The following is a 19,288-nucleotide window of genomic DNA, read 5'->3' on the forward strand; positions in this document are numbered from 1 at the left end:
GTGGAATAGAAATAAGTTCGTTTTCTAACCTTGTCCCTTTCTTTCCTCTTTGTTTTAGGAGTTCCGGATTCGAGGCAGGCGTGGCAGAAGACTGGATGTAGGCTGCAGGCACGGTGAGCGTTACGCTGCTGGATGCAGAATAACGCGAAGCGTGTGTTGCTGGTCGGGTGTGGTTTAAATAGCCTCAAAAGTAGTCCCAGGTAAGAAGGCCCTAGAACCACACCCAAGTAAAAAATAGTCCCTTTCAGGCTTCATGTTGGATTGGAGTCATTTGCAGCATGGTCTGCCTGAGGTAAGTAATGACTATGAGCGTGGCGCCGTAGGCGCCAGGACTGATTTCTACTATGAGCCTGGCGCCTAAGGCGCCAGGACTGAACCCAGATAGCCCCTAGCCGGGGCTTCTGAGGTTTTACTAAATGTCTAGATGCCTGCTCCCGGGGCTGATGGGCTTGGTCCAGATGCCTGGGGGTAGGCATCATGACAGTATCTCCAAGAGTCTGGAATCACACCCACTAGACCAATGCAGCTAAACAATCTCTGCAGTGCCACAGCCCATAATTCAGGATTCTTTTCAATTAATGCGTTGCATGACCCATCCAGGCCAGCTGCTTGTGATCGTTTTAAAGTCTTTATCAACGTAATCAAGTCAGGCACAGAAGCTGCACACGCCCAACTCTTGGGAGAGTGTCTACCTATAATTTCACCATGACCAACGCCAATTATGCATTCAATGTGGTTAACAAACTCTCCATTGGATGCAATATTCATATTGCCTCCTGTTAACTTCCTTACATTGATCTTTGCCCAACACAAGCTATGTTAATTGTTTAACAAATGGACCGCCATCTGCAACCAATTTTTATTTTCCTTCAATCTCAGATGTTCCCTTAGTCACTTTTGATGTTCCCGTTTCAGCTTCTTTATCTCAGTAACCGTCATACTGGGGTTAGAATACAACAACAAATTCCTTAAAATGGCTTTTATATCTAATCTGAGTTGCCTTTTGGCCTGTTGGATAACTTGATCAAAATCTTTCTGCTTTTAAATTTCCCCTTACAAACTGCATTATCTATGGGTACTGGCCTGTTCTCAGCTTGTGTATTGATCATTTTCATACTGGAAGCAAATCGATCTATCACCGCCACATCTTCGCAGTATCCATCAATCTCACCAAAGCTTATGAAACTGCCAAGCTCTCTGGCTGCCACCATTTGCTTTATTCAAATTCCTCGGGTTCCAGCAGATCCAGTACTTCCCCCCACTGATTTGTACAGCACCAATATTATCGTCCTATACTAACTTGCGCTCCTGTTTCACTAAAACACATAGCAGCAAATGGTCACTATGTTAGCCTAGGACAGCCCCTTCTCATTACAATACTTACTCTCAGAAGGAGCAGAGGGCGTGCCATCCATATAAATAGTTGCAGAAGTAGGGATCTTTGTGTTGAAGTCTCCACATACCATAACTGGGATATCCCTATTGGTATTTCCCAAGACAGCTCTGTTAGGGAGAATTCTCTGTTTAGGCTGAATTTCCTAACCTAGTGAGTCCCCCAGCAGCTTTGCTGGATTTCGGGAGTTTGTTTTTTTCCATCCTGCCAAGAGTGAGACTCTTTTTCTCCCACTCTTGGACATGTATGTGTGTAATTCCTTTGAATGTCAATGTGTTCTATGGGCTATGGGGTCTTTTACTCCATAGGGTCTCATATGTTTTTCTATGTGTGTTACACTGCACCCTACGTGCCGTAACACTGGGGCATCCTAGCGGACCTCCACCATAGACTCCATACCTGGGGACTGACTACTGTCTCCCCGGGCATGTAAAGTCACCATTGGTTTCACTAGACCTAAAATGTACTAACAGGACTAGTACAAACCATCTTATTGTGGACGTACTAGTAGGGGTAATTCGATTACTCCTGGACCTGTTACTCGAGGGGGCACTGTTCCGTCCCCCCTCGTCGAGTTTTGGCTGGTGGCAGTGGAAACTACTTGTTATGTTCGACCCCGAACCTAACCCTATGGGATTCGTCCCATTGTTGGAGATTGATAATTTTTCTCGTTAATCTCTAACGTACCACCGATTTACTTATCTTAAATAGGTTTATCGGATGGTATTTTCTGCCAGAACTCGGTTTGTAAAATGGCGTCTGTGTTCGTCTCTGTGACTCCTAAACCAAAGGTTGAGCCCTTTGTTCCACTTTTGGCGGGCTCTGTACAGAGACCCTCCAAAGTGGTGCCATTCTGTCTGGGTTACCACAGGGGTGTGGGAGGGGGTTTAGGCACCCTGGACTGAGTTGCCTTGCCAACTCCGGTTGCACTCTGGAGTGATTGGCCCAAGTGGTGAGCCTTCCCGCTCACCACTTAGCATGTGTTGATTGACAGCTAGGCTGAATGAATGGGGGTTTTCTGCATAAAAGCAGGGCTTTTGGGACTGGATCTTTAGAAGTCGCCACAGGACCTAAGAATCCGACGAGGGTAACGCTGAGCCGACCTGCAATGACGACACCTCCGGTGGAGCCCTGCTGAGCCGACTCACCACTTCCCGACGACAGAGGAGATCTCCCTGCCGGAGAGTCTCTTCCCCTGACTGGTGGGAACAACCAGTCCCCTTTGCTTTTTATTCGCCTCAGGACGCAGTGGTCGAATTGCCCGTGCAGAGCACCTCGGCAACCGGATAGCCACTACCCCTGTACCGCAACCAAAAGGTGGTGCCTTGTGACGGAGCACTCCGCGGCTGGTCTCTTCCCTGGTGGTGCACCGGACTTCTCTTTCTTCGACGACGAGAACCTCTCTACTCTTGGCAAAGACCCGACGTGCATCCACCACCAGGAACAACTGCCCCCGCTGGAGCTGCGCTCCACAACAAGGTTCCCGGTTCCGCCTGGCTTCCCTTTCGATCGGTTCGAGTGAGGTGTCTTAATCCTTTCCGTTGGGTCGCCTCCAAGCTTTTCTCATTTATTGTTCTGAACTGGTTCAATCTGCCGATAACAATTTGCTACAAAGGCTTGAATGCATCTCCACTAGAGATTTTTCGGGACATAGCGCCTTGCCTCTCTCCGAGTGGGCCTGGCCTCTGAACTTAATGATCTATTGTGATTCTTGCCTTCTTGCCATGCATTTTACCCGCGAAGTATTGAACTGCGTTGATTTCGTAACCTGGCTATCTTTTATATCCCGTCCTAACTAATATTCGAGTGTCATCTAGGTTGAGGTATACACCTCTGTCTGAAAATAAGTGGTACCAGTAGAACCTAGAGTTGTCGAGATATTGCTAGGGGGATTGATCGTTTCTTCTTCGTAGAGTAATTGTGTTTGATTTGTTTGCCGTGATAGTGCTATAGTGTTTTTCATAGATGTTCTGTTATAAATACCTTAATATCTTTACACTAAGCCTTGTTGCGTGTTTGCTTGTCTTGCTGTGAAGAATTGCCCTATTTTGTATACTCCACATACTGCTCAACTCTTCTTGAGGGAAGTCTGACTGCTCAGCCACAGCTACCAAGTGAATCTGTGTGGTACAGACTGCTACCAAGTGGGTTCACCGCCAAACACCTGTAGTCCTGAATCTTTTGCAGTGGTCCCAGAGGGAACTGCACAGGTTTCCGCCTAACAAGCTCCCACTATCTTGAGTATATCTATGCATTGTCAGCCCAGGAGGGTCATACACATTGATTCTTTACCTCTCCAATTAGGATGGATTCCATACTCTCTTTCTGTATCTCAATTGACCACGGGTTACAGAAGTAATAAAAAGGTCCCCTTTAGGCCTCGCCCTGGGCCCCTTAATTGCTGGGATAATTATGGTAGTTCTTCCATCAAATTCAGCCACCTCAGTGACCCAGGTCTCCTGCAGTGCCAGAATCATAAATATGTCTAAATATTCCAAGACACCACCTTCTGCGTTATAAAGAAATGATCCCAGAGAATTCCATGAACATTACAAATACTGTTCATTAGGGTCTGCAGAGCAGCCAGTGTCCCAACCTGGAGGTGAACCCTGAGGGCAGGCGAGAGGGGGAGGGAAGAAAGGGAGCCAACCTCAGCACACTGCGCCACCCAGGGGGTTCATCTTGGACCTCTTCTAGGGCCTCATTAACCTCTGTGGCTACTGAAGATATAGGTGATTAATTTCATTTCTTACCCATGCCCTCAATCTCAATCAACTCGTCTGGCCTTGGCACCATGCAATTAAATATGCTATCCATCAGTTTAGATCCCAGGCAGGTTAACAATGTTTTAATTTCTTCAACCTGCGTGTTACCAAACAAATCACCCCCTGACTCATACTCCGTAAAGAAATTGGTCATTTTTGTTGCTACCTTCCCTTTCTCTACAAATCGCAGAACTCAAATGGCTTTCTGCGCACAAGTCCTAGGATGATGGAGGTGATAGCCGCTTCTAGGGGGCTCCCCATACTCTGCTATTCTGACCATAACTTTGTCATCCAGACTAGGCTTGTTTAGTTGTTTATCACAAACACATGCTTCATCCATAACAGGCCCAGATGACACCTTGACGCCTGACAGCAATGCGCTTTGCACACTTGCGTTGCTGTTGCGCCACTGAAACACTGCTTCAGCTCTTTACACTCCTTTTATAGCACAGAAAAAGTTGCCACCAACAGGAGTTCTGGGCAAGGAAGTCTAGGGAAGGTTTTTATACAACAAAACAGCAGCCAGAAGCAACAAATGAAGCCCAGAAGCAGAAGCAGGTTGTTAGGCAGAATCAAATGCAGTACCCTTTGGGAACACCACATGCAATTAATGCAAGTGTAAGTACAATTTCACCTTTGGTACAAGCCTGTACTACACAGTAAAGTGGTAGCAATGGCTGAGCAGCCAGACTTATCTCAAGAGTTGAGTGAGCAGTAGAACAAGTTACACAAAGGACCAACTAATATAGTGGTTCAAACAAACACCTACTCAAGGTTTCTTGGTAAAAGAATCTACATTTATTAACACAGTCAGTTTGAAAACACTACACTAGCAAGAGCAGCTAATATCACACGCTAATAAACCACAATTACACAACCAGTAAGTAAATGAACAAGTTTAGCGCCACTGAAGTGGGAGCAAAATGACACTTCAGATACTTAAAATAGGGGTAAGCTACAACCAGCAATTCATCTCATAGGGCTGGGCCAAAGTCAATGGTTCAGAGTCTTTGTATTGGATAGCACAATTCTGGTAAACGGTTAAGTCTTTGCCACGGTTTTTAGAACAGTTTGGCTAGGCGAAAAGTTAGACAAATGTTTAGGGAAGAACAAGCCTTCAAAGTTGGGAAAGTTTCACAAACTTTCTCTGTGGCCGAAAAGATTTGCACAGTACCTTTTTAGTGAAGAAAAGCTGCAGCTGAGGCAGTTGTTCCTGGCAACAGATCTCGCTGTTCCTGGGCTTCAGTCGTGGGGACAAGAAGGAGGACGTTGGGAGGTTCCTGCACTGCCCAGGGATGAGATGAAAAGCTTTGCATGACGTCGGTTTAAGGTGTGAGTGCTTCCCTCTGGCTATCCGGTTTTCAACAGCACTCTGATGAAAATTCAACCAGATGGGGACGGTGTCCAGGTGGCTTGCAAGTTGGTTGTTCCCAACAAACTCAAGGGAAGCAGTTAACCTTGAATGGCTTCTCTGTCGGTTGGAGTTTCAGGCAATTCAGACCTGCAGCAGGGCTTCACCGGTCGTTCAGGACAGGAGTTGCAGCAGTCCTCTTCCTTCAGCTCATCTTCGGTTCTTTCGTTCCAGTGGTTGACTCTGATTTCCAATTCCCAGAGACCTGCTTTTAAACGTTTTCCTCTATTCATTCCAGCCTGGCTATCACTCACACAGCAGGGCGGCTGTCCTTGCCGGACAGCCAGCCGGCCAATCACGCCAGAGTGCATTCAGGTCTCCTAGGACTAAGCACAGGGAGTTTCGGGCACCTCCCTCACATCCTGTCCATCCCAGACACTCAAGCGCCAGAGGAGGGCTTCAGCACTGAAACCCGCCAAAGGCCAACGAACAAAGGGACCAAACCTGGTTTGGCGCGCAGAGACAAACACAAGAAGGAACTTTACTAAAAGAAATGGCGAAAAAAGATGACCAGAGTCTGCTTTTACAGATAGGTCTAGGGCGACATATTGAAAAATATGGCTGAACCAATTTTCTGCTACCCTTGTTAGCGGTCGGGAAAAATCACCGTAGTTTGATCTAAACCACTGCCACCAGCCTTTTAAAGTAGGAAAGGGTAACTTTTGACTGTTACATGAGTGTTTAGACTCAGGGGAAGCTAGGCAACCCCTCCAGCACTCTATAGTAAGATAGTGTGTGCTGGGTCTTGAAATTTAAAGAGACTAGTAAGGCCAATTTAACTTTACATACTCTGGGAGACGGTAGTCAGTCCCGGAGAAGGTATTTAAACCTTGGGGAGTCTGAAAGACACCCCTGTGCCAATGCAGAAAAAGATGATGCCTATGGAGTTGTTTTAAAACTCCATAACCAAAGAACACAAAAGTAAAACACAAACAAAATACATGGGAGAGTGGGGAAAAAGGCTCACACTCTTCCCAGGTAAAATAAAATCAAATCCTAGAAATCCAGCAAAGTTGCTGAGGGTCTCAAAACGTAAGGGAAATTAGCACATTTTGAGAGTTCTCCCTAACACAGGTCTGCTTGCTTTTATACTAGGCTTTTGTAGTGTTTTCTCAGATTATGGAGAATCTGTAATATCTGTTTGGAGAGACCAAGGTGACCTAAGGTCAGATGCTCACGAACCATGGTGCTAGTCCAGTGACTATGGAGCTGGATGAATCACTGCACCCTTCTGACAACCTGTATTCGCAAATCACTTTCTGCAGAAGAGGCGTTGGAGGAAACAAGTAGCACAGAAGGTTGCTCTATGGAATCTTAAGGCATCCCATAGAAAATGATCCTGCATTTGGCATTTGATTCCGAAGCAAAAAGATGTACTTCACAATGGCTAAACTCTTGGAAAATAAGATTGAAAACTGCTTGATGAAACTCTCAATTGTATGAGTTCCTCCCTAGTCTGTTGTGTATGTCTTTCTCAGTATTGCTGTCCTCTGATAGGTGAAATGCTCTGAGTGTCATGTCCTAGCTGATAACCCTTTTTCATATTTCTATCACTAGCTTGCATAGCAGTGGGGATCTGGTTCTTCCATAGCTGTGGGCATGCAAGGTACACTGTCACCGCACTAGCTCTTCTTTTTAATACCCATACCATGAATTGTTAGGTATGGCCCTTGTAAACAGCATATTTTTAGTATTTAGACACAATGGACAATTCCCTTATGGACGGTTGTCTTAACTGAATGTTCTTTCATTTAATTGGTATTGTATTGTTTTCTTCCCCTGATGAAGATGTTGTGAAATCTCTGTACGTCGCAACTGGTTGGGACGGGCTAACTACAGGGTCCAGAAAATCTCCACTGTGTACCCTGATTTCGTGACCGAAAGAAATGGTATGTAATACTAAATGGCAAATTATGTGTCTGTTTTGTGGAATATTAGTATTGATGACTTGCCGGCCTTAGCAAAAAGAATCCCTTGGGATGAGGTGAAATCTAAACAATAGAGTTTCACAAAAGTGTGCATTGATGACCAGGTGGCCACTGCACAAATATCTTGCCCCGGGACACCCCTCGAAGTCGCCATGCCCCTAGTAGAATTAGCTCTTAGCCCATCTGGAGGTTCTTTAACTGGCAGTTTGTAATACTCTCCAATTGCTAGAATTATCCATCTGGATATAGCCTGTTATGTTACTAACAGGCCCAATTTGTGTCCGGTGTATCCAATGAAAAGTTGGTCAGTTTGCCGAAATTCTGCCAGTCTAGAAATGTAAAAGCTGAGAGCCCTTTTTGGGTCCAGCCTGTGAAGCCTTTTTTCCTCCTTACTTGCATGAGGGGGAGGATAGAAAGATGGCAATGTGATCTTCTGAGACAAGTGAAAGTCAGAGACTATTTTTGGTAGAAATTACGGTTTGACTTTAAGTATAATTTTGTTTTTATGAAAGATTGTGTGAGGAGGCTTACAAGAGAGAGCCTGTAACTCACTCACACCTGCGGGCTGATGTAATAGCCAATAGTAGGATTGTCTTCAAAGTAAGAAGCCTTAACGGAAAATAATGCAAAGGCTTGAAGGAATGCATGTAAGGAATTTTAGTACTAAATTTAGATCCCAAACAGGGAACAGGAGAGTACACGTTAGTGAGACCCTTTAAAAATTGTACAATCAATGGAATTTTAAAGTAAGCTACCTCTTCTGAGGAGCGCTTAAAAATAGGAAGCGCAGCAAAGTTTAATTTTATTGTACCAATCTGGAGGCCTCAATTGGCCAAATGTAATAGGAAAGAAAGTATCATGGCTGTACAACATTGAAATGGATCCACATTCTTATCTTTGCACCAGTTACTGAACTTGCTCCAACAACACTGGTACAAAGAATTTGTTGCTGGCCTTCTGGCCGAAAGCAAAGTCCCCATTACTTCATCTGGGCGGTCCCAATCCTTATATCTCAGCCTCTTAGAAACCAAGCCTGAAGGCTGAGTGTCTTGACCTCTGGATGGAGAACCCGACCTTTCTCTTGCGAGAGAAGATCCTCTCTTATTGGAAGACGTATTGGAGGGCAGATGGACATGTCCAGAAGGTTCGGGTACCATGTCTTCCTAGCCCAATACGGAGCAATTAGGATCATAGTTTTCCTGAACTTTCTCAACCTCCTGATTACGTGAGGAATCACAGGGACTGGAGGAAAGGCATACAGAAGTGAAAATTCCCAGTCCACTACGAAGGCGTCCCCTAGAGCTCCTCTTAGAGGAAATTCCCTTGAGCAGTACAGTTCGCACTTCCTGTTGACACTGGTCGCGAACAGATCCACTTGTTGGATTCCCCAAAGGGTGAAGATCTCTTGAAGGACTTCCTGAGTTAGTTCCTACTCGTGAGACACTGTGCTCTGCCTGCTCAGAGTGTCCACCGCCGTGTTCGTTTCTCCGGCTAGGTGAACTGCTGACAGAGAGATTCCTTCTTGTATTGCCCAGAACCAGAGCTGCATTGCCTCTCTGCACAGTGGGATTGACCCTATGCCTCCTCTCTTGTTGAGGCCACTGTGTTGTCTGTCATTATCAGGACATTTTTCCTCATACAGAGGGCAAAAAGGCCTTCAGCGCTAGTCTGATTGAGTGTCCAATCATTAGTTTGAAAACAAAAGGATTGAATGCAATACATTCGAGTCAAAAGGACTTAAAAAAAAGACTGAATGCCTTTTTTTAAATGTGTTTTTTTGTGTTTGGGTATATGTAAAATTAATGTTTTTTGGGCAAAAAGCAGGTGTTTGGGCCTCCCGCCCCAAAAAAAAAACAATTCGGTCTTTTTTTTCGGTCCTTTTGACTCGAATGTATTGCATTGGATCCTTTTTTTTCGAATCTTTAACCTACAACCGACTGATTGCCCTCAGCTCCTAAAGGTTTATGTGTCGTTTAGACTGCGATGGAGACCAACGACCTCTGATTGTCAGATCATTGGTGTGAGCTCCCCACCCTGTGAGTGAGGCGACAGTCATTACTGTTATCTCCGGCCATGGTTGCCAAAAAGATTCTCCCTTGAGAATATTGTCCTTGTAAGCCTACCATAGCAGATCTTGAGCCACTCTGGCCGGAACTTGCAAATGATTTGACATATTCCCCGAAAATTGGGACCATTGAGTCCTGAGGGCCCATTGAAGGGATCTCATTCTCAATCTGGCCTCTGGCACCAGAAAAATGCTGGATGTCATGAGGCCGAGCAACCTCAGAAAATCAAAAGCTGGCAGATCCTGGACATTCCGGAACTATGTTACCATCTGCAGTATGTGATGAGCTCTCACCTCGGGCGGCGGGGCTTGGTCCGAGGAAGTATCCAGGACTGTTCCGATGAATTGGAGTCTTTGGAATGGTATCATATTTGACTTCTTGTAATTGAGGGAGAAGCACAATCTGTGTAAGAAGTGGCAGTTCATGCTCAGATGTTCCTGGGCCTGTTCTGGTGAACGTGCCCTAATTCACCAATCGTCCAGGTAAGGGTAGACATGAATCCCACCTCCCCTGATTCTCGCTGCCACTACCGCCATCAGCTTGGTGAATGGCACAACTCGAAACTGATAGTGAGAACTGCCAACCGCGAACCTCAGGTACTTTCTGTGCTTGGGATGGATCAGCACATGAAAGTAGGCATCCTGAAGGTCCAATGATACCAACCAGTCCTGGAGTTGGAGAGCCTGAAGATCTGAGAAAAGGTTACCATCTTGAACTTGTCCTTCCTGAGGAACTTGTTCAAGTTTCTTAAGTCCAAGATGGGTCTCAATCCTCCGTCCTTCTTTGGGATGAGGAAGTATGGGGCATACCAACCCTTGTTCTTCTCTGCTACAGGTACATTCTCTATTGCACCTTTTTCTAGCAGGGTTAACATTTCCTGCAACATGAGTGGATCTGGAATTTTGACAGAGCTGTATCCCGGTGGATGGTCTTGAGGCCTTTTTTGAAAAGGAAGTCAGTAACCTTGAGCCACTGTTTCCAGTGCCCAGGAATCTGAAGTAATGCCCAGCCATTTATTCAGATGCTGAGACATCCTACCTCCCACGGGGTCTTGTGGGTCAAGGCCTCAGAGTAGCTTTGTGGTGGCTGCAGCAGCGGCTGAGGGCACAGATGCCACTGCTGGGGCTGATCTAGCACCCTTTCCTCATCCACCCCACGAACATTTTCTTTGTCCTCTTTGACTAGCCTGTCCTTTTCCTCTTACAAATGATGAATAAACACGAAAGGAAAGACCCTTCCAGGAAGATGAGCCTGATTAGGAGTGTTGTTGAGGTTGTCATATGGCGGCGCTAAGTGACTTAACCGCTGCCTTGAAAGTGTCTGCAGCTTCTCCAAGTTTTTGTCTGCCTTGCTGCCGAACAACCTTAAGCCATCAAATGGCATATTAAGAAGCCTCGCATGCACATCCGGTGCAAAGCCCGACTTTCTCAGCCACGCAAACCTGCATAGTACTGTGCTAGATGCCATGGACCTGCTGATGCTGTCAGCAGTGTCCAGTCCTGACTGAAGGCATTCCCCCATAGCCTTCTTTCCATCTTTCACAATCACAAGGAAGCCATCTCGCTCCTCGCCCTCAGGAATGTGTTCAGTTCATAGGTTGTATGTGAATCTTGCAAGGGTGCAGGTCAAATTTGTTGACTTTAAAGCCATACTGCTTGAAGAAAAAATATTTCGAGACCAGGCATCAATTCTTTTATCATCCCTATCTGGGGGAATGGACGAGTATTCAGATTATCTAGTGGGTGTAGCTGCCTGGACGACTAAGCTCTCAGGTGTAGGATGATTCGTTAAATAGTCAGGGTCCTGAAGAAAAGGGTCTGTATTTCCTAGCAACATTTTTGTTCACTGCTGGTCCAGATTCTGGCCTTTCCCATGCGGCCATAACCTTCCTCTGAAGTGCTGTGTGAAAACGAAGAACAAGATCCTTTTGAGGACCTTGACTGAGAATGTCCATCATATCATCCTGTTCGTAAGTGGGTGAATTTCTGTTCCACCCATGAACTCCACCACCCTATTCATAATATTTCTATAGGCAGGGTCTGCATGATCAGCAGGGTCAGGTTTGTCGAATTCCAACTCAGGTGACGTATCTATATCACTAGCTGTTTGTAGACAGTCAGACATTTTGGACTGAGGGTCAATTAGTTCTTCAGGGACATCCCTTCTACCCGATTTTACCCCAAAAGGGGAAATCTCCTCTTCAGAGAATTGTTCCTCATAAATAGATTTTCTTGGTGTTAGGAAAGATTTCTAAATTGTAGGTAATTTCCCTTGCATGTGGCAACCCCTAAACTGTTTGCTGTTGTTTTACACCCTGATCTAGACTTTGCCAGAGAAGTGCAGCCTTCTGCCACACTCCTCTGGGCTTTCGCTCCATTCTTACGGGGAAACTGACATGCCGTTAAGACAGTCAGTACCGGAAAACGTTGTTTTCCGTAGTTCTTTTCTCATGTTGCAGCTTTCGCGCAACATGACACAAGAGGGCACTGTAAGCTAAGTTACTGCTCTCTCTACAGGCCCTAGACACTCTCTTTGGATTGTTAATGAACGGTGCAAGTGAATCACGGACGGGACTGGTGGCAGCAATCGTTTCTTTGTATTTTGAGCTCCTTTTGGGTGTTTAAGCGCATTTCTCGTGCTTAGCCCAAAATGGTCGCCTGGCTTCCATAATGGCCAGACCACGAGGCTCTTTGTCCTGCCCGCTGACCGTCTTACCCCCTTCACCTTCCCCAGGTCGAGCCGACCCGGGGCCTTCCTTATTTGGGCATGTACTTTCCCGCAAAACACAGATGCTTTTGCGGGCTTCTACCGGCCTTGTGTGTGCCTCCAGGATGTGGGCTGGGATGTCTGGTCCCAATACACATCCCAGGTGCCAGAGAGTCTAGTGTGTCTTGAATGCCTGGGACCACCGTGGTCTGTGATAGGTCCAAGTATGGTGTGAGTGTTTTGTGAGCAGATCTCCCATTGGGTCCTCTCTGCAGTTGCAAAAGCTTTACTTGGCATCTTTACTAGGTTTGGCTTCCCTAAAGAAGTTGTGTCTGACAGAGGCAGCAACTTTATGTCAAAGTATATGCAGGCTATGTGGAAGGAAAGTGGGGTCATCTACAAGTTCTTTTCCGCATACCACCCCCAGACCAGTGGTCTGTTGGAAAGGTTCAACAGAACGTTAAAGGGTATGATTGGGGCTCTGGAAGAACCTTAAAGAAGAAAATGGAATCTTCTTTTACCATGCTTACTGTTTGCCTACCGAGAGGTACCACAGGAGGGTGTTGGCTTCAGCCCCTTCGAACTTCTGTTTGGTCACCCTGTGCGGGGACCCTTAGCCATAGTCAAGGAGGGATGGGATATGCCCACTCCCCCTATTACTACCAACGTAGTCGACTATGTGTTAGGGCTCAGAAAACGGATGATACTTCTGATGGGTCTGGCTAGTGACAAGTTGAAGGCAAGACAAGCGCTGGTGAAACATTGGTATGACCAGAAAGCTTCCCTCATCAACTTTACACCTGGTCAGCAAGTCCTGATCATGAATCCCATAAGGCCTATAACTTTAAAGAACAAATGGTCAGGCCCTTACACAGTGGTGGAGCCCCTGGGTGAGGCCAACTATTTAGTGGACCTTGGAAGGCCTGGACAGGCTCCAAAAGTGTTCCATGTAAATAGGCTGAAGGCTTTCGTCCCAAGAGTCGAAATCGCAGCACTGCTACTGGCTTCAGATGTTGAGGAAGAGGAGTCTGAACCTCTCCCCGACCTGTTCCAAAGCGGTCCTTCAGATAGCTCCTTTGAGCGTGTCCGAGTGGCCCCTCACCTGACTTCTGATCAGCAGGTTGAGGTGAAAAGTTTGCTTAAGCAATTTTCCCCCCTGTTTTCGCAGTCCCCTGGTTTGACACTTTGGTGCAAACATAACATAGACACAGGAGACAGCGTTCCTACCAAAAGTAGAGTATACAGGATGTCAGACAAAGTACGGTCTTACATTAAGACAGAGGTCAACAAAATGTTAGATGTTGGGGTGATTGAACCCTCTAGTAGTCCTTGGTCCAGCCCTGTGGTTTTGGTTCCAAAAGCAGGCACTTCTGAATTGAGGTTCTGCGTGGATTACAGGGCTCTGAATGCTGTCACCAAGACAGATGCACACCCCTTGCCTCGAACAGATGAGCTGGTGGATACCTTGGGTGCCTCCAAGTACCTTAGCACGTTTGACCTCACTGTGGGCTATTGGCAAATAGCCTTAGCAGAACATGCGAAGGAGAAGACAGCATTTTCCACTCCAGACGGCCTTTACCAATTCAGGGTAATGACGTTCGGGTTGAAGAATGCACCTGCCACTTTCCAGAGGCTTGTGAATCATGTGTTGAATGGGTTGGATGAATTCTGTCTTGCATATCTGGATGATATAGCAGTTTCCTGCGCCACCTGGGAAGACCATGTGAAACACCTCGGGATTGTGCTACAGGCTCTTCAGAAAGCACACTTGACCATAAAGGCTAGTAAATGCCAGATTGGACAAGGCTCAGTGGTTTACCTTGGACATGAAGTAGGTGGAGGGAGGATACAGCCTCTTCCCAGTAAAGTACAAGCAGTACAGGACTGGCCTACCCCCACTACACAGACCCAAGTGAGAGCCTTCTTAGGACTCACAGGGTAATACCACAACTTCATGGCAGACTATGGCACCATAGCTGCCCCTCTGACTGCCCTCACCACTCCGAAGAAACCCAAGAAGGTAACTTGGACCGACGAGTGTGAGAAGGCCTTCTACGGCTTAAAAGACTCCTTGTGCCAGGCTCATGTCCTCAGGGCCCGTGATTATCAAAGATCTTTTGTTGTGCAGACAGACGCCTCTGACACTGGGATAGGAGCTGTACTATCGCAAGTAGATGAGAAGGGTAAGGAACACCCTATTGGTTTCATTAGTCGCCAGTTTAAGGACAGAGAGCTCAGATGGTCCACAGTGGAGAAAGAATGTTTCTCTGTTGTGTGGGCTCTACGGAAGCTGAGGCCCTACCTCTATGGGACCCACTTCACTGTGCAAACTGACCATAAACCCTTAAAGTGGCTGATGAACATGAAGGGAGAGAATCCAAAGTTGCTTAGGTGGTCCATAAGTCTACAAAGCTTTGACTTCACTATTGTGCATAGGCCAGGTGTCCAGCATAGCAATGCTGATGGGTTGTCCAGAATGTTTAACTGACCTGAACAAGAGACTCATCCAGGGGTGGATTAGTTCCCTCTGTCCATAGTCTGGGAGGGGCGTGTGTTAGGAAAGATTTCTAAATTGAAGGTAATTTTACTTCCATGTGGCAACCCCTAAACTTTTTGCTATTGTTTTACACCCTGATCTAGACTTTGCCAGAGAAACGCAGATTTCTGCCGCACTCCTCTGGGCTTTCGCTCCATTCTTACGGGGAAATTGACATGCCCTTAAGACAGTCAGTATCGGGAAATGTTGTTTTCCGTAGTTCTTTTCTCATGTTGCAGCTTTCGCGCAACATGACACAAGAGGGCGCTGTAAGCTAAGTTACTGCTCTCTTGGGTCTCTAGTCACTCTACAGGCCCTAGACACTCTCTTTGGATTGTTAACAAATGGTGCAAGTGAATCACGGACGGGGCTGGTGGCAGCGATCGTTTCTTTGTGTTTTGAGCTCCTTTTGGCTGTTTAAGCGCATTTTTCGCGCTTCGCCCAAAATGGTGGCCTGGCTTCCATAATGGCCAGACCACGAGGCTCTTTGTCCTGCCCGCTGACCGTCTTGCCCCCTTCACCTTCCCCAGGTCGAGCCGACCCTGGGCCTTCCTTATTTGGGCATGTACTTTCCCACGAAACACAGATGCTTTCGTGGGCTTCTACCAGCCTTGTGTGTGCCTCCAGGATGTGGGCTGGGATGTCTGGTCCCAATACACATCCTGGGTGCCAGAGTGTCTGGTGTGTCTTGAATGCCTGGGACCACTGTGGTCCGTGATAGGTCCACGTATGGTGTGAGTGTTTTGTGAGCAGATCTCCCATTGGGTCCTCTCCGTTTTGGCGCGAAAGGAACCCTGGATAAGAGGAGGCTGGAAACACCACTACCATGTCGATCTCCTGAGTTCTCACGAACGACGGATACAGGAGCCAAGTATCCTGCAACTAAGAGGCTGAACCGAGGAATCGCTGGTGACCCACTGAAGGACTGCTCCTCTGCACTGCTGTCGCCCTGTGCGAACATTCTGCCTCTGATCGAACATGAAGGCCTGTACTGGCACTTCGACCCTTTGGAATAGTGGGAACAACTATTCTCGGCATCTTCATCATCTCCTGCACGTAAGCCTTCGGAAGCGTCCCTGTGCCATCCAGTGGACTGACCAGCCTACCCAGGAGCCTTGCTCTGTCACCGCCGTCAGGTGGCTGCTGTATTCCGAGTCCTTGGCTAGGAGACCTTCGACATAGACTTCGATGACGGTTTGTCACCTGACGCCATTTTGACTGGCGTCGCCTTCAGTTTATGCATGGATAGGCCTGTCTTGCTCCTTATGAGGTGTCATAGAGGTTTCTTTTGACAACACCCTCGATGAATTTTGCTGGATTTAAATTCTAGTCTCTGACCTTCCTTTGCCATTTTTAGAATGAGCCGGGGCATGGTCTTTACGCGATTTCTTCGAGGGCGTCTGGGCCACGTTCTAGACCTCGACCTAGATTTCTTCGATTTACGTCGGGACCTTTCCCTGCACTCCGCTGAGTCCTTATTTTAATTCGAAGAGGCCTTCGAAGACTCCTCCCCACTGCCAATTTACCTCTTCTTACTGGAAAGCTTTATTCGTCATAGCCTGACAGGAACCGCACTCGCCAACTCGATGGTCCGGACCGAGACACCAGAGTCAAACTCGATGGGGGTTAGTTATGGCCATTTTCTTCCTACAATTCTGGCACTTTTTAAAGCCAGTTTTAGGGGTCGAAGGGTTAGATGAAGAAGACATCTCAAAAGACTGAGGCGCCCTTTTCGTACACATAAAGCGAAAGCTTTTAGAAAAATGGAACTGAATGAAGCCAACGGCTCGAGCCATTTACACTGCGGATGACGTCAACACTCTACGGCAGTCCTCTAGGGACATCAACGCCACAACATCGAGCACAGCACCCTCTGGTGTGGAAAAATATTTTCCAAAGCAGCAAAGCTGACGATACGAATATCTAAGATGAGGAATACGTGGGAGGACACAATCCATTTGAAATGTTTTTTTGAGAGTTTTAGTCTTGTTTTGCTAAATTGTAGACTATCCATTCGATTGGCAATTGCATCTAGTGCTTTGAATCAAGTGTACGATTTACCTTCTACTTAAAAAAAAGAAAAAAGAAACATCAAATAAAATCTTTGATAAAGACCTTGATTCTTCTTCTGTTGTTTTCTCCTCCTTGCTTGATGACATAAAACATGGCCATTGAGCTGTTGTTCCTGATTAGGACTACTCTGCCGTGAGGAGAGGGGAGGAAGGGACGAACAAACAATTTAAGAACCAAACCAACAGTCTTGAGCTCTAGAAAATTTGGATGAATGTCCTGCATGGACCAAAGTCCATTAATGCATTGGTCCCCCAGAGTTGCTCCCCAACCCTCTAATGAGCAGTCCGTCGTGACTACTACCAAGTGCTCTGGCATAGAGGGGCACCTCACATTACATTGTTCTCCTCTTTCCACAAACCGTGGTTGTCCCTCACGGACAGAAGAATTGATATCTTGTCTGATTCGGTTCCCGTCTCTTGATTCCAGGAATTTGCCAAGTGAATCTGTGCACGCCTCATTCTCAACCTGGCAAGAGCAACAGTGAGTATCCCGGAAGGTAAGAGGCCTATCATGTGTTGGTACCGCCAAACTGATGTGGTGTCTCTGCTGAGGAAATTATTGATGGCTTTTTAAATGTTGAAGAATCTCTTTACCATTGGAAACATTTTTTCCCTGACAGTGTCCCACCTGACACCCAGGAGAATTAGGTTGAGAGAGGGCTTCAACTCTTATTTCTTCAAATTTAGAGAAAAACCAAGCTCGTAAAGAACTTCCATTAACCTCTAGCACAAGTGACTGGCCTCCTCGAGAGACCTCACCTTCACCAGCCAGTCATCCAGGTATGGATAAAGATGGTGTCCTTTGTTCATGAAGAGAGGTGCAATTGTCTTCATCAACTTCGTGAATACACGAGGAGCAGAACTGAGACCAAAATGCAGTACTGTGGCGTCACATGACTGTGAAACACAGAAGCGTTCTGTTTAAGTGGTAAATAGGGGTATGCAGATAAGCGTCATTCAGGTCCAGGGAGAACATCCAATCTCCTATACAGAGAGTCTTCGCTATGTGATTGGGGGTCACCATCTTGAATTTTTCTAGGAGAGGGAAAAGGTTCAGGTAGGATAAGTCCAGCACCACGCTCAGGCCAACATGGTTCTTTTTTGGAATAGCAAAGATTCTGTAGTAGAACCGATTACCCCTGCCCGAACATGGGACCCGTTCCAACGCTTGATCCTGCACCAGATAGGTGATCTCCATAAGCAGGCCTAGAATTCCTATCTGAAATAGTGGGGTCGGGGGGTGGGAGGTTGCTGAGTAATTGGGCCAAAAATACAATTCGTAGGAAACCATTAAAAGAATCCACTGGTCCCGAAAGAGGTAACACTAACTAAGTTCATCTGCCTTCGATCGGGGTGCTCTGGACCCAGACATGTATATCATTGTTTTTTAGCATCTGAGGCTGAGGAGAGAAGGAACCTTTAGTGGACGTGCATTGTTGATTCCGTTTGTGCCTGCTCAGTGATCTTTTTGGTTGATAAGCCAAGATTTTGTCCTGGAACCTCCTATAGCCTTCAAAAGATCTTCATGTTTGATACAATCTGCCCTGCCACTGAGCATAGGGCTTAGACATTTGTGTGAAACAATTGCCAATGATTTTGCTGTCTGTGTGCTGCTCTTCGTTTTTGTTAGCTCCTATCTTGTACGTCGGAGGAGAACGTGGTTACGTGCATCCAAGCTGTACGCTGCATATCTACTCCAAAACAAAAACCCCTTCTGGCTGTGTCGATATACACAGCCAATGACTCAAGCAGGTCCTGTGCTATAAGCTTCGCCTCCGATAACCCCAACTTAAAGGCTTCTTGAGGATCCACTGGTAAATCATGAGCAATATCTCCCTCCATAACTTCTGGTTGGCAGCCACCGACATCACGTCCACGTTGGTTTACCTGAGGTGCAACCCCGCTTTGAGGTACACCTTCATTCGATAAGCTTCCAGAAACTTCTCCCCCTTAGAGAGGCACATTGAGGAAGAAGAGTTAGAGGCTGAGGCATATGGTTTTGAATACAATGAGGCTGCTGTCACAACTGATGAGTGAGGTTGGGGATGAGCCGGCAGTACCGAAGATGTGTTTTCCATTTGAAGCGTGCATCTAGACTCTTGTTGACTGGTGTCAATGAGTGTGGTTTCAGAAGGCTTTTGTGCCTGAAATTAAAATGTCCTTTTGCATCAAAATACCCAAACTACTAGATGCCCTGAGCCTTAGTATTTCTGAGATAACACCAGGTTCAAGCTACACCTGCTGAGAACTGAAACGCCTAGAAACTGCGCTAGACCCTCCATTCTGTCAATTAATGACTTGGTAGGGTGGGGTATTTTCCTCCTCTTCTTCATCAGTATCCTAAAGGCACTTCTTTGTGATATGTGTGAAACCGCTTCCCATGCAGCAGTAGTCGGTGTTGCATCCAAGCC

At 46.6% G+C, this 19,288-nt stretch overlaps 1 protein-coding gene across 1 annotated transcript in view; it reads right to left on the reverse strand.

Moving 5' to 3' along the window:
- Positions 1-19,288, reverse strand: part of DNAH8 (dynein axonemal heavy chain 8) — an 8,835,797-nt gene that overhangs the window by 5,986,221 nt on the left and 2,830,288 nt on the right. The gene's annotated exons all lie outside the window — the stretch shown is intronic.

Source organism: Ambystoma mexicanum, chromosome 4q (assembly GCF_040938575.1).
Source record: "Ambystoma mexicanum isolate Mex_15411 chromosome 4q, UKY_AmexF1_1, whole genome shotgun sequence".
NCBI lineage: Eukaryota > Metazoa > Chordata > Amphibia > Caudata > Ambystomatidae > Ambystoma > Ambystoma mexicanum.